This window comes from Rhynchophorus ferrugineus, unplaced genomic scaffold (assembly GCF_030347505.1).
Source record: "Rhynchophorus ferrugineus isolate W39M unplaced genomic scaffold, kcgeb_rfMv2 rfM1, whole genome shotgun sequence".
NCBI lineage: Eukaryota > Metazoa > Arthropoda > Insecta > Coleoptera > Curculionidae > Rhynchophorus > Rhynchophorus ferrugineus.
This window is the reverse complement of record NW_027472580.1, coordinates 11,714,724-11,730,717: the sequence shown is the minus strand read 5'-3', so window position 1 is coordinate 11,730,717 and position 15,994 is coordinate 11,714,724. Positions and strand designations below refer to the sequence as shown.

The 15,994-nt window shown below is 31.6% G+C and overlaps 1 protein-coding gene and 1 long non-coding RNA gene across 2 annotated transcripts in view; one reads left to right on the top strand and one right to left on the bottom strand.

The window, feature by feature from the left end:
• Nucleotides 1-15,994, bottom strand: part of LOC143204185 (sialin) — a 63,621-nt gene that overhangs the window by 23,403 nt on the left and 24,224 nt on the right. The window lies entirely within an intron of this gene.
• LOC143190243 (uncharacterized) lies at nucleotides 9,743-10,207 on the top strand. Its single transcript, XR_013004260.1, has 2 exons — nucleotides 9,743-9,970; nucleotides 10,030-10,207. It is a non-coding gene; the product is annotated as an uncharacterized LOC143190243 (long non-coding RNA).

The window sequence follows — 15,994 nt, the reverse complement described above, 5'->3', positions numbered from 1 at the left end:
GGTTTATGATTAAAATGTATAATAATAAAATAACAAATATATTTTGAATATATTATCACACATTTAAGATTTAATTTTACGTATAAATTATACACAATTCGTCTACATCTGTAAATTACAAACGAATTTATCATATATCACTGTGTTAAATTTTAAATAGCTTAGGATAAGTTGTAATAAATTGTTCTCTGGCTCTGGAATAAAATATGATTCATTCAGCAAATTCGTAGATTTTTATTAGTTACTTATAAATCATTGCTGATGTTATTACTGATTTTTTAAATCGTAGAAAAAATCAAATATTAGGAATAACAATTACGTAAATACGAAGATTATTAAATCACACCAACGTGGAAGCAACACAACTAGGAATTGGATAAAGCACAGGAAATCGGAAAAATGAAGTGAAACAAACCACACGAACTTATAATAGTGTATAAGTGTTATTTAACATTAGTTAAGTAGTTTAATTCAACTTAAATTTGGGAAATAAATACTGATGTATAGTCCATCGGCCCCTTTTTACCGGTAAATTCCATTAGAGAGGTAATTATTGATGATATTAAATAATATAAGTCCCTACAGTTTTATTGAAAATGTTTTTTAGCGGGTTGCTGCCGTGCTAAATATGAACTAAATATTACTGTGGGTACTGGAAATAACATCGCTTACAAAATGAAAAATAATACGTTAGATTCATCCAAGAAAACCCGTCTACATACAAAGTGGATGACCATCTTGATATTGGCTCTATTCGAGACCAAATTTCCAAACTTGCTGAAAGAGCAATTCTTTATGCTCTTAATGACTTTACGAAGACAAACAGTATCATTCCAGATGAGCAATTTGGGTTCCGCGCCAAACACTCAGCCGTTCATCAGGCCCATCGGCTGACCGCAAAAATCAACTGCGCTTTTAACCGACGTGAAAGACTTGGAGCGGTCTTCTTGGACTTAACCAAAGCCTTTGACAAGATTTGACACAAAGGCTTAGTGGCGAAATGCATCCGATTAGGTCTACCTGATGACCTAACAGCTCTTATCAAATCATTTCTGTCAGGACGATCGTTCCAGGTGAAAATTAAAGATATTCTCTCTAGCCGGAAAACCATCGACACAGGAGTTCCACAAGGCTCCCCCCTGGCACCCGCTCTATTTAATATTTTTCTTTCAGATATCCCTAGGAGACCACAAGTTGAGGCAGCTTTTTAAAAGGCCACTCCATAAAGGCCAAGGTATTGTTAATTTGCTGTTCCCGCTTATCAGCCGGGTCAGCAGGCTTCCCCTCTCTATAAAATCTCTCCTATACAAGATGCTGGTTCGATCAGTCGTTCTATACGGCTCCACTGTCTACCACTCCACTCTTCGTCTCTCGGACAAAAGATGTATTACCCATATTTTAGGCCAATAACTCATTCGACTCTTCGTAGCCTTATTCTATCACAGCCGACACTACCCCGTCTTGCTCTAACTCCAAATTATCTCGACCTTCTCCGGCGAGCGATTAACTCATGTACCTCAAGCTGCGTGGTGTGATAACGACGCCACATCCTTGCCTGGCCCTTGTGCCTCTTAACGGTGTTACCGGTTACGGGCACCCTCCTTACGAACAGTAAGAAGTATCAGTTAGGGTCATTGGATCAACTGATAGGGTGGGGTTTAGTGGGTAGCCCAGAGGCAGTCTTCACATGACTGGTTGTCAACTCGCTTATTCCTGTAGGTCTTCCCGACTAGGTATCCGTAACAGGATTCCCCTACCTGGTTCCAGGCCAAAAAAAAAAAAAAAATTCAAGACCAAATACACGAAATGTATAAGAACAGTAAGTACACAAACTATTTCATCGATATAAACATAGTTTAGTAAAATTATTTTAGAGGAAATTGTCTCTCTGGAAAGCATACATAAAAGAATTAGGTACATGCAGCTTTTTGAGGATGTAAGATATCCTTTCATACACTTTTACAGGGCATAGGGTTTAAATGGTGTAAAGATAACCCTCGGAGAGGTTTAATGGAACTTCCAGATATTACCTTAAAAAAAATTTAATTAAAGGCATAAAATAATATAAGAAACTTGAATATTTCAAAATGGTTCATTGTGGCACTCTTGGCAAGACAGTAACAAAAAAAATTGTAAAGACAATAAAAATTGATGGAAAAATGTAAAAGTTAGAAAAGTATTCAAGTGGGTTTTGTTGGTCATTATATTTATTAATAGTTAAATTGTAGTTATATTGTTGGTTGAGAAGGATAATCCATCAAAAACTATTTGGATATGTGGAAGGAAGCATTGTCAACCATAACACCTTCGGTTTGGATGAACTCGATAAGACATACAAAGGAAGTAATTGATAAATGGTGGAATCATGAATATGTTTTAGACAGATTAGAAATTAACAGTTTAGTGATTGAATCGGACAGTGAGTGGTAAAGTGAAAGTGACTAAAAGAAACTTTCAGGATAAGTGATCATGCTGGAAATTCTTGACACAGAATGATGAGAGTGGAAACAACTAAAGGCATACACATAATTAATTGAATATAACGGTAGAAAATGGTATTGTAGGGCGTGATTTGTGTGCACAGATATGATTGTAATTGTTCAAAATTAAATATAAGCATTAGGTTAGAACGTATGAGGAGAGAATGAATACTAACTGTTTTCAGCGATTAATTTTATGAAGAATGGTGTACACAGATAGGAGCAGAAGAAATAAAATATACAGTGATACCAAGATGACTTGCCTAGTAAACACACCATCGAAGGAAACAAGAACTAAACGTAAAAAGTACATATGCTCTCGAATGAAAGTAAAATACGTTTCTCAGATATACAATTGTGAATTAGGTGGATTAGGCCTCCAGGGGGATAACACTATATAAAAAAAACGCCCCTAGAAACTTTATAATGTTAAAATAAATTATATTTAATAACAGTATTTTTGTTTAATTATTTTATTTAGATTAGAATTTTGTTGCATGTTAAAGCCACACTGAACTAAAACTCAGAGTTGATACGGCAACATTGCTACGTTTTGACGTCACAAATTTAGATGACATATGTTCAAAACTTCTTTGGATAGACTATATTTCCGTTTTGTAACTTACTTCAACAACCGCACATTTTTTATGTTAAATAAGTTGCTTTAGTATCATGTTACCTTATGTTGTCTCACTATGAATGCGTCTTTAGATGAATATTAGAATTACGCCATTCATACAAAAAATTGTTTTGCATTATGTGTAAATGTATTACATAATTTATTCCATCAAAACATTCATAATATAAGCACCAGAACATAAACAATACCTAAAAAAACACGGTTATATTTAAACTGGTTTTATTTTATTGGTTATTCCTACACAAATAAGCATTAATATACATTAATTTGTATAAAACAGTTTTGAGCTCACGACCACTGCATAACTAAAATGTAGTATCTGATTTTTGAGAAATACTAAAAATAGCTATATATTGTTTAAAATCGAAAACTTAGTTTTCGTTCTATATAAGGCTGGTGAAAAAGTAATTTCGATTTTTCCTAATATGTGGGTCTAAAATGGCATATTTTTGTCCATACTACAGGTACTTTGAGAGGTAAAAGCCCAAAGAACATGTTAGCCATTAAGATCCAGAAGATTATTCTCAACAAATTTTGTTGTTTTTTTCGGGAAGGAAAAATGCAGTGCCGAAAATGCACCTCAGTATGAATGTTAGTCAATTTGTTCGTTTTCGTTCTCTAAATTTCGATGTTCGATGAACCTCGCCTTGGCTTGTTAGTAGTTGAAAGAATCTTTAACATATCGATGTAAATCGACATATTTCATCTTCATCTTTACAGAACTAGACATCAATCATAAACAGATTTAAACAATGACTCTCCATCTGACAATAATTTAGTACAGGAAGATGATAAGGACTATACTCAACAATCAATTACTACATATTATAGAGGTAAAAATTGATTCAAGTGGACTGATAATCTACCACAAGCTCCAGAGTCAGAAGTCACAACATTATAACTAACCTATCTGGTCCTATCGCAGATCCAGTTCACGAAAAACAAGACATGTCTTCGATCGACTCATGGAATATTCAGAAGAATACAAAAAGTCATCTGTAAACGATATATAGAAAGAACACTGCTGTGTAGCAAGTGCCATACATAGTATACTGACTAAAACTGATAATAATATTATACTTTTAAATGAGAATCTTGTTTTGCTAAAAAGATATTAATTTTATGTAGAGTAATTTTATTATATCGCATACCAATGTTAGGTATTAAAAATTCTGTCTACGTTGATAACTTCTGTTATAACTAAAAATCCGAAATAGCTTTTTCCTTAAGACATTAGTATAGTAATAGATATCTCAATGAAAAAAGTTTATTTTATTTGACAATTTTATCTTGAAATTTGAGCAGTTTCTTCCATATCTGGATAAAAACAACACATTGGACCAAGAGCGCTGTTAGAAGCTGTTAAAAGGATTTCTTAGGCCGACATGCGGCAATGGATTAAGGATACTAATGAAATGAAAAAAATATCGACATATACACTAATATCGAAATAAACCTTTAACATTGCTATTTAATTTTAAAGGTTTATTTAATATTTTAATTGTAAGGGTTTATTAACGATAATAATATCAAATTTAAAATATCCATATTTTTCTCAGTGACCGTCACCCCTACAATGGATACAATATACATTAGCTCTGTAGGGTTATATTGCTCTGTGGGAAGTGAACAAGATGTAGTATATCATACACTTTAATTTAGTTTGGTTATGTATAATGTTTTCACTATTTAAATGTTATAAGAATAAGAATAGACGGTTGATTAATTTAATTTAAAATAAAATAAAACTTGTATTAATCATTAATAATTACTTACAATGTCGATCAAATCTACTAAATTCATTTCTTATTCAATAAATAAGTTGAAATAATATAAATAAAAGCTTTTCGCCGAGGTATGAAACATAGAAGAAAAAGAAAGAAACAACACAAAGTTGATGTCAAATATGGTATATCTCAATATCGAAGTATCAGCATCGATATATCAATTATATATATATATATATATATATATATATATATATATATATATATTCACATAGTGTTTATGGTTTTCCTTTGCATTTGGTTTTTTTACCCCATCAATATACACTAAATGCATTTTGTATTTCTGGATTTTTATCATCTACTAGTATCTATGTACTTTGTATACTCATTCATACATTACATTCTTATCAAATGTTCAAATGATATATAACAGTATATATATACCCTACCAAACAGTGTTACCAAACAGTTACATTTTAAAATATCTTCGATTATGTAAATTTTGAAAATTGCCCTATCCTGGTAATTTTGTTGATATTGTCACATCTAGAATATATTATAACTTTTATCCATATCTTAATTTTTGTTAAGTTTTCGAATGGATTTTATATCAGTAATATATAGTGTACTAACAGATACTTCCCGAGACTACGACATATTCTTAAACTCAACTTATTTTGCCGTCTCAGCATCGATATTCTTTATTTCAGATCTGTCGAGAACAGAGCACACTGACGTCACATTTTATTATTCACCAACGTTTACCATTCAAGAACGTTTACAGAAGCAGCTCGATCTAGCAAATCGGATAGGGAAAAGGGATAGCAAATCTGCTTATCTTCTCTGATCTGCCCTTCTAGCAGACTTCCCATCTCCATCAAATGTTTATTTTACAAGATGTTAATTCAGTCCGTACTTTTCTACGGATCTAATGTCTACAAGTTTGTTATACCCAACCAGGTGAAACGACTTCAAGTTTTCCAGAGCTCCTCAGGAGAATCTTAAACGTTCCATGGTTTGTCAGAAATAATCAAATTCACAGAGAAACTGACACTCCAGAAATTAAACACCTATCATATTTCAATCCTTTCACAAACAATAGATTAGCTCAAGTTCTTCTGAAAATGGAGTCTGCGTCACCGTTAATCTCTTCTTTTTCCAGGCTGAAACGACCTTATCCGTCGCTGCAGTCATAACTTCTGCCCCAATACGACAGTATCCAGTCCTGTGCTAACTCAAGTCGCGAATCAATAGTTAGTTTGCCTGTTATTTCGCCGGGGTCTTGTGCTCAATAACAACTGTCCGATCAGCGGGTGCCATATCCCCAAATTTAATGCAGTAGCAGTAGTTACCCACAAGTGTCAACTGTGAGGCGGTTTCGGTTTAGTGTATTGGTAAGCCCAGAGGCAGCCCAACATAACCCGGCCCAACTTGTCACTCTAAGACATTAATTATTATCATTTTATAAAAATGTTATAAAGTGTAATAAAAACGCTTCAATTGAAATCAAAGGTGATTTGATGATAGAAGTAACATTTTAAAATCAATTATTCATGGACAATATAATGACCATTATTGTTAGTTCTACAGCAATAATTACTAAAATTACCCTCTTAACAGAGGTCGTAATAACAATAATATTCAATATTTACCGTGATGTTGTCCACAGATGATTGGCACTATTATTATAATTTGCATATATCCATAAATGTGGTGATAATAGCTCTGTTTTTTTAGTATTTACGCGCAACAATATGTAAGTTTCTTATATTAAGTGTGTAAAAAAGTCAACTGGTTTTAATTAACAAATAGACGTAAATTACTTGGACAAATCCATAATATAAACGCTATTATTGACACCAATGGCTTAGCAAAAAAGTAGTTTTTACTAATGTAATTTTGCAGAAATTATAAGATTATATAACCATAATTTATGAATTGTGAACATAAATCAATCGAGATATAATAAAATCATAAAATACAAATTTTATAGTTATTTACTATCTTGGTTATTTAAAATTATAGTGATATTAAGCGTTATAGTTATCAGTTAGCATCTTACCTATTAATATTACATATTAGTTAATTAATCTTCTGATCTTACAATAAATAATATTGCCTAACTTTAACAAGCACTTTTCCGATAACTACACCGAACTGAACCGAATGGCAAGACACTAAAGATTTTTAACATTTGCCAATAATATATCGAGAAATATTGTTAATCCAGTTTCATATATAAACAAAGCAATACTACATTTTGAATTTTCCGTATAAAAAACACGTTTCGAAACTTTTAAGTTTGACAAAAATAACAAAACAAAACACAAAGTGTTTCAATTTGTAAATTTTCAGCAAAAAAACCTCCTAGTTACTGTCACAGAAAAGAAAAAAATACGTGAATGCATATAATAATATAAACAAATGTTTAACAACTTAATCCAACAGTTTTTCTTTTAGTATTATTGAGTTAGACAAGTTCTAATCATGGAAGACTAAAAATTGTATTTTCGACATTTATTGTTTTCTTTGATTTGAAGAAATCTGCAAAATGCAGGGTCGCAGAGAAGCTCATAAAACACTTTTAGAAATTCATTGCGGTACTGTTCCGTCATATTCCAATCGTCAGATTTATTTTCAAGTTATTAGAAAATAAGAAATGCTTTCTTATGCCAGACTTTATTAAAGTCTTGTGGTACGTCCAAGAATATAGCTCAGCAAACTTTCCTCTTCCTAAGCTTTTTCGACAATGCCTATGATTGATATCAATGACAAAGGACGTCTTGGTCGCCCAGGGCATCCTTTGTCATCCAAACATCTTCAAACAATACTCAATATTAAGTTCAAAAAGGCATCGAAAATAATATTAATGGCTTTAAAATCTTACTGTGAATATCATGGGATCAGCAAGATGCAAGTATTACCAATTGCTAATACGAGTAAATCTGTTACTACAGATGTCTAGCGACGTCAACTAAACAAATTGAATGACGTATTGTTGCAAAAAAAGTGATACTCAACGTTGCAAAAGCTGTGAAAGATACATTATTGCAGCTCCAATGGGAAGTTTGCCACACCCAGCATATTCACCAGGCAAAGCTCTTTTTGATTACCACTTGTTCAGACAGATGAGGCATAGCTTGTCTGGCATACAGTTTCAAAATGCTGAAGAAAATATTTTGATCTATTAGCCTTATAAATTAGTTTTAAAGTTTTTTTTATTTGAAGCTTTATTGTGTAAAATCATGTATTCTATTCAAAGTATAGTCCATCGATAGCCGCTACTTTTTCCAATCTTTAAAAGAACGATGGTCTTTTAAGATTATCCACGAATTGACCTATTTTTGGTATCTTCATAAGAAGTGAAGCGTTGCTCAGACAGATCACGACACATATATTGGAGCAAGTAGTAATCAGAAGGAGCAAGAACTGAATAATACCGCGGATTGGGTAGCAATTCCCATTTTAATGTCTCCAAGTATGTATTCACCAGTTTTGCAACATGTGGTCGAGCGTTATCATGATGAAGAATAACATTGTTGTTTCTTTGCTCATATTCAATTTTCGCACAGTGCTTCGCTCAAACGTATCAATCGTATTAATAGCGATCGCTATTGATGCTTTCATCAAGTCATGAAGCTTCAACATGAAGTTGGATACAAATGTACCCGATATTTTCAATTTTTATTTCTGAATGTGCGTCAAAACTTTATCTAAATCCATTGGTGATCTGGCGATCGCTATTGATGCTTTCATCAAGTCATGAAGCTTCAACATGAAGTTGGATACAAATGTACCCGATATTTTCAATTTTTATTTCTGAATGTGCGTCAAAACTTTATCTAAATCCATTGAGTAATTTTCGAGAAAATAGATAGATTAACTGGAACTATGGTTGTTTGTTATAAATATGTTTACTATAGTTAATTAAAGGGATTTATAGCATGGAATAATTAACCATAGCTGAGAAGACAACTGACATAATCATAAAATATATTACAACAAATAATTAAATCATTTGTAGCGACGTAATTACATGTATTTATATTAAAGAAAATTGTTTAGTGTTAAGTTTACGAAAACTATAATGTTTTTTCTTTTGTATAGTCTATCGGTTTAAGTTATTGGATCATTTAACTGTTTCTTGTAATATACCTGATACGGGAAAAGAAAGGACCTGAGACAATATAAAATATTGCATTGTATCGAACGTCTGATGAAGATATTGAAGACAAGACGTGAGGACTAGGCCAAAATAAGAAAGGCACCGAGAACTTGGCAAAAAGAACCACTCATCGGCTCGTTGTCGAGTGTTCTGGATAACGGGGGTTCAAATACCGGGACTAGACGAAGCATGCTAAGTTAGACCTAGCAGAGAACCCCTCGTGGTGGCTATAATAACTTCAAGAAGGCCCGAGATCGTCGAATTTTCGAGCATCTTTAAGAGCTCGTAACGCACGTGTTCCATCGGCATGAGGAGTTCCTAGTTGGAGCCTTTCCCTCCCCGTAATTACGATCGAACCGGCATACAGAAAAGGGTTTCTTGAACCAATCTTCCTAGCCACCATCAAGATACCGAGGAAAGAGCTTCAGCGGTAACATCAAAAGTAGTGAAATAATTACAGAATTAGTCAAAGAACATGAATTCAGTCAAGAGAGTCAAGATTTAATCAGAATTAAGAAGAAAGAAAAAGTATAAAGAGTCGATGTCAATAATCAAAAACACTAGAATGTCGTGTGTATAGTCTATTCAAAGTTTTTTTAGTAATGCATCATGGATATTTGTGACGTTGAAATATTGCAATGTTGCCGAATTAACTCTGAGTTTTAGTTCAGTTTGGCTTTGACATACAAAAAAATTCTAATCTAAATAAAATAATTGAACAAAAATATTATGAAATATAATTTATTTTACATACTACAGGTTAAAAACCAGCAAAAATGATTTTAGCCCTTTGATTATTTTGATCATTTAAGTCGTTGCGTAATATATCATATTACTTTGTAAAATGCCGAAAACAATAGATATTGAGGGTCACAAATTGACTCCAGCTTTAATAGGTTATTTCGAAAAGGAACGAGATAATGGAGGCCCCCTTTTGCTAGTAAATTCCATTAGAGAGGTAATTATTGATAATATTAAATAATATAAGTCCCTACAATTTTATTGAAAATGTTTTAGCGGGTTGCTGCCGAGCTAAATATTACTGTGAGTACTGTGAATAACATCGCTTACAAAATGAAGAATAATAAGTTAGATTCACCCAAGAAAACCCGTCTACATACATAGTGGGTGACGAATCTTCACCATCTTGATATTGACTGTATTCTAGACCAAATATACGAAATGTATAGGAACAGTAAGTACACAAGCTATTTTATCGATATAAACATAATTTAATAAAATTATTTTAGAGAAAATTGTCTGTGTGAAAAGTATACATAAAATAATTTGGGAGATTCAGCTTTTTGAGGGATGTAAGAGATCCTTTTATACACTCTTACAGGGCATATGGTTTAAATGGTGTAAAGATAACCCTCGGAGGGTTTAATATAACTTCCAGACATTACCTTAAAAATCATTAAATTTTTAAAGGCATAAACTAAGACCAAGGAAGATAAACTATTTGAATTTGTGTATCTTGATGAAACTTGGATATTTCATGTGGTTGTTGGATGGTCCATTGTGGCACTCTTCGCAAGACGGTAACAAAAACAGTGTAAAGACAACAAAAATTGATGGAAAAAGGTAAAAGTTACAATAGCATTCGATTAGGTTTTGTTGATCATTATTTATATTAATAATTAATTGCAGATATATTACTGGTCGAGAAGGATATTTCATCAAAAACTGTTTGGATATGTGGAAGGAAGCATTGTCAACCATAACACCTTGGGTTTGGAGGGACTCGATTAGACATAAAGAGGAAGTAATTGATAAATGGTGGAATTGTGAACATGTTTCAAACGGATTAAAAATTAACAGTTTAGTGATTGAATTGGACAATGAGTGGGAATGTAAAAGTGGCTGAAGGAAACTTTTAGGATATGTGATAATGCTGTGCAATGCTATAAATTCCTGAGACAGAGTGATGAGAGTGGAAACAACTAAAGGTATGCACATAATTAATTGAATATAACTGTAGAAAATGGTATTGTAGGACGTGAAAGATTTGTATGCAAGATATGATTGTAATTGTTCAAAATTAAACATGAGCATTAGGTTAAAACGTATGAGGAGAAAATGAATACTAACTGTTTTCTAGATATGATACATGCATTAGACAGAATTCAGTGATTAATTTTATGAATAATAGTGTACACAGATAAGTAAATATGCTCTCGAATGAGAGTAAAATATGTTTCTCAAATATACAATTGTTAATTAGGTGGATTAGGCCTCCAAGGGGTTAACTCCACCTCATGGATGGTGTGGAAAAGAGTTAAATGTAAATAAAACAAATCTAACCTACAAACTATTATAGCTGTGTCCTAATTGTAGTTTTAAGTCCTTCTATAAGATATGTATTAGATTTACTATAATGTTAAAATAAATTATATTTCATAATATTTTTGTTCAATTATTTTATTTAGATTAAAATATTTTTTGTATGTCAAAGCCAAACTGAACTAAAACTCAGAGTTAATTCGGCAACATTGCAATATTTCGACGTCACAAATAGCCATGATGCACTACTAAAAAAACTTTGAATAGACTATATAATCATGATTTTGGCCAGATGAGGGAATCAGTGTTTTCCAAAACCAGACATACATTTAGTAAGTCGTTTTAATTCATTTCGTAATTCTTTTCACCATTACGTATCGATTTAACCTATTTAATTTTATATATTTATTATATTATTCATTTAAATAAACAAACTCGTCTTTGTGCATTAAATTACGCAAATTTTATTTACAACTCTGTTTTATCTCCAACTCAACATCATTTCTTCCACAAATGTTTTGTAATTCACTGTATATAAGAATTAATCACGACTGGGAAGGCGTCTTTTTCTCTTCGAATACGTCTCGGTTTTTAATCAGTTCTGGTGAAGGTTAAACAGATACGCAAATTGCAGATTTGTACCCGATACCTGGTTATTTTACCAATCGTTTTCGCTCTTTGAATTTTCAAGCTCTCGACGTAGATCACGTGGATTTTCAAACGCCTGGTTTTCCCATTATTTCGTCATTCTCTCTAATCTGTTTTGAGATTTCTATTTGCGATTATTTCTTTGACAATTACTATATCTATTAGAATTTAAAAACGTATTTTCGATATGTTTATTTTTATGTTATCTTTATACATAAAAATATGTATAGTATTTTCAAAGTTATCTTTGTACATACGTCATCAAGATGTTTAATATATTGCCTGCTGTAATTTGTAAATTAGTTTTATAATCAAACAATATTTTCTTTTTTATTTTATTCAAAATAAAAAGAGACATAATGATGTCTGATTAGTTCGGACACGTAAACGAGTGAACCTGTCAAAGTCGTCCGGTTGTCAGCGTGTGCAAAATTGTTGAAAGCAACTGTGATAAGAAGTTAGAACTCTAACCTATAAACTATTGTGGCTGTATAATTAACTGTAGTTTTTAGATGTACTATAATGTTAAAATAAATTATATTTGATAACATTTTTGTTCAATTATTTTATTTAGATTAGAATTTTGTTGTATGTCGAAGCTAAACTGAACTAAAACTCAGGGTTGAACGTATGTACAAAATAACTTTGAATATATCATATATTGTGTTGGCGTGAAATTTCTATAAAATAATGAATTTTAATAGAAGCGTCTCTATAGTCCGTTCAATAAAACAGTGAACTCATCTAAATTTATGACGTCAAATATCGCAATGTTGCCACATCAATTTTGTTCTCAACTTTCTTTCGTTCTTATCTCGGTATTTTCGATCAGAGTAATAATAAGCAGCGATTCGAATTTTATTAAAACAAGCAAAGCGTTAAAACAACGTTTGTCGGTTTATAACCTGTAATTACAGTCAATAATTTTTTGAAGAATTTTTCAGAGGTTTGACAACCAGGCGAATTTTGTAGGTTGATTCGGTTACATGTTCGAACGTATCAGGCAGCACTGTATCTCTTTTTAACTAGAATCGAATGAGAAGGAAAATATTGTCTGATTTCAAAACGAATTTACTGCGGCAGGCAGTACATTAAACATCTTCATGGCGTGAGTTCACTGTTATTTTGAATGGACTATCATAAATTTTATTCCCCTATTAAAAAAAAGTTAGGGTATTAGATTAGATAATAATAGATAATAAATTGTTATAATTATGCTGCCATGATAGCCGATATTATAAAAAAAATTAATTACGATTCCAGTTTAATTATTAAAATTTTATATTTATATATACATTCAACTTGCAATTTGTATTTGCCTATTGTTGATTGAAATTTGAATGATACCTTTTAAATGTTCATGGGATCATGTTCCTTGACGGATTTCTCACTCTTGCCTTATGGATAATCACAAAAATAAATTTATAACCTTGTATAGTCCTGTCGCCTTGACCGCACCCGGCTAAAGTACGTATTTAAAAGAATTTGAAGAATTAAAAAGAATTCTAGTTGAATTAATTGATCAAATGATATATTATATTATTATACTATATCTGACAAATAATTATGTTATGATATTTTCTCCTTTGCAATTTTTTATAGGTTATGTTCAGTCTTTTGTTTTCAAATATGTCAAATATTAAAAGGCCACGTTATAAAATAATTATATTTTTTGTTTTTCAAAAAATAAATGTTGATCATTTGCGTACAAGCATTATAGGCTGTATTCAACTAATTTGTATTTGTTTGAAAATAGCTTAGTTGTATGTTTTCGAAAGATGCAGTCATTTTATTTCATATTTTTGGGTGTCTTATTACTGGATAACTTTTTTTTATTGTATTATGTTTTGTTTTTGTCGTTGCTTTTCTACAAATAGTATTAGATTATTAATAAAAAAATGGAGATTTTAGTTGTAACTGGTTGTTTTCTATATAAAATAACAATGTCCTATTTAGTACTATTGAGGTAATCAGGGTATACAGACACTAATAGTAGAAGGCTCAAAATTGTATTTTCGACATTCACTGCTTTTGTTATTAGTTTTGAAGAAATTTAGAAATTTGCAGCCGAAGCTCATCATCACCAAAATACTTTTAGAATATTAAGGATGATGCTCCACCCGAAAACCCAACTCAAGCGTTCAAACAACTTTCAGATAGCTAAATCAGTTCGGAATCAATTGTATCCAGAAGTGCAATTATTTTCCAGAACCTAGTATATATTCTATCAATTTTTTTCAATAAATACCTTTTATGCAAGCACGTAATACGTGAAAGAACGTTAAAAATTATGCTAAAAATCGTGGCAAAAACATTTAGAATAGTCGTCGATTAACCAACGCCATAATTAGTGACTTAAAGCTCTTAAATCTGACTGTCTCTGACTTTTAAGGCTCCAAATTCTTACTCGAAGGATAGAATTCATTTTAAAAAATCCGATCACCGGAATGAGTGTATTTTAAAGCATAAGATATCGTTATTTTAGATAAATTATTCAACATGCATGGGACGCTGACCTAAAATACGGCGCCAATTTCACAATAAATGTGTAATGTTTTAACCTTATAAAGTCACCGCAAACCACCGGAATTTGCTTGTTGATAATTTATTATTTGTTAATATAAAACAACGTTCACTAGTCGTCTGATTCAATTCTGTCAATTATTTAAAGAACTGACTAGTATTTTTCAACAAATAACCATTGAAAATAAATTATTGTTACTTGATTTTGGATCCGAAGATGAAATATCTGGTAGATCTAGATGGAATCTAGATCTCACTTGGAAGAAGCACTTACTTGATAAATGAAAACAAAATGGACTTGAACTAAACCCAAATCCTTAGATTACAAGATATTGATGTACAAATCAATACTTAGGCCCATTTGGTTTTTCGGAATCGAATTATGGGATACTAACAAATCTATAATAATAAAGCTATTATTCAATGGTTCCAGAATGATGTATCTAGAACCCATAACGATTGTAACTAAAGTGTTAGTGTTACGAAGTTAAATACCTCGAAAAAGTGTCCAGTATATATGCCAAACGGATAAATATGAATGATAACAGCAAAGCATGTGGAATAAAACGTTTACTATCATTCAATCTGATATTTTATACTTATAGATAGATAATATCTATCATTTACTTGAATTGATTTTCTATATGTTACGTATATGATTTAGTTATCATAAGAAATAATTATTGCCCAATGGGTAAATTGTTAAATCCCAAAGGGTAAAAAAAGCCCCCTTTTATAATATTGAAAATTATTTTGAATACTATTTTCTGAAAGCACATGCCACACATATTGCAACTAACTAATTTCAGTATTATAGTAATTTTTCTATCGAATTATTCGTAAAGATAGAAAGAAAGGTGTAAAGAACCTTCACTTATAATTTAACCATATTAGATGAAACGGTTATTGTCTCTTCAACTTCCTAATAAGTCCACTGTTGTCGAGCAGTTGTAGTACTTTAACGTTTTTATCTTCACTCAATACCTCTTGGTTTTTTCCTAGATCTGGATCTGGATGTCTATATTTCTAAAATACTATGCGGCATCAATTCTGCGAAGTACATTGGCAACACTTCTTGGTGTTTTTTCTTAGATTTGGATCTGGTTGTCTATAGTTTTTGTTCTTGGTTGTTTATACACCATGAGGCGTCAACAATTCTGCGAAGAATATTGTTTTGGAAATCTTCGTTCATTTTGATTTATTTGTACAATCAAATAGTTGCACACCATAGGCCCACAATGGCTTTATTCAACTAATTCATGCACTTAATTTTATCCGCTATTTCTTAGTACACCCATTAATGTTATTAGCAGCTGTTTGTACTCTATTTATAGTTGTCTCAATATCGTTCTTATCAACAAATACCACTGTTACTCCATCACTTTTAGGTATATGACTGGTATAGTGTAAATACAATATTGGTTCAAAGACACTATCGTGTGGCACACACACACCCGCATAGATGGATTTTTAATCTGAATATTTGTCACCCTATCTTATTCTGAAGTGACAATTAGAAAAGTAGGAT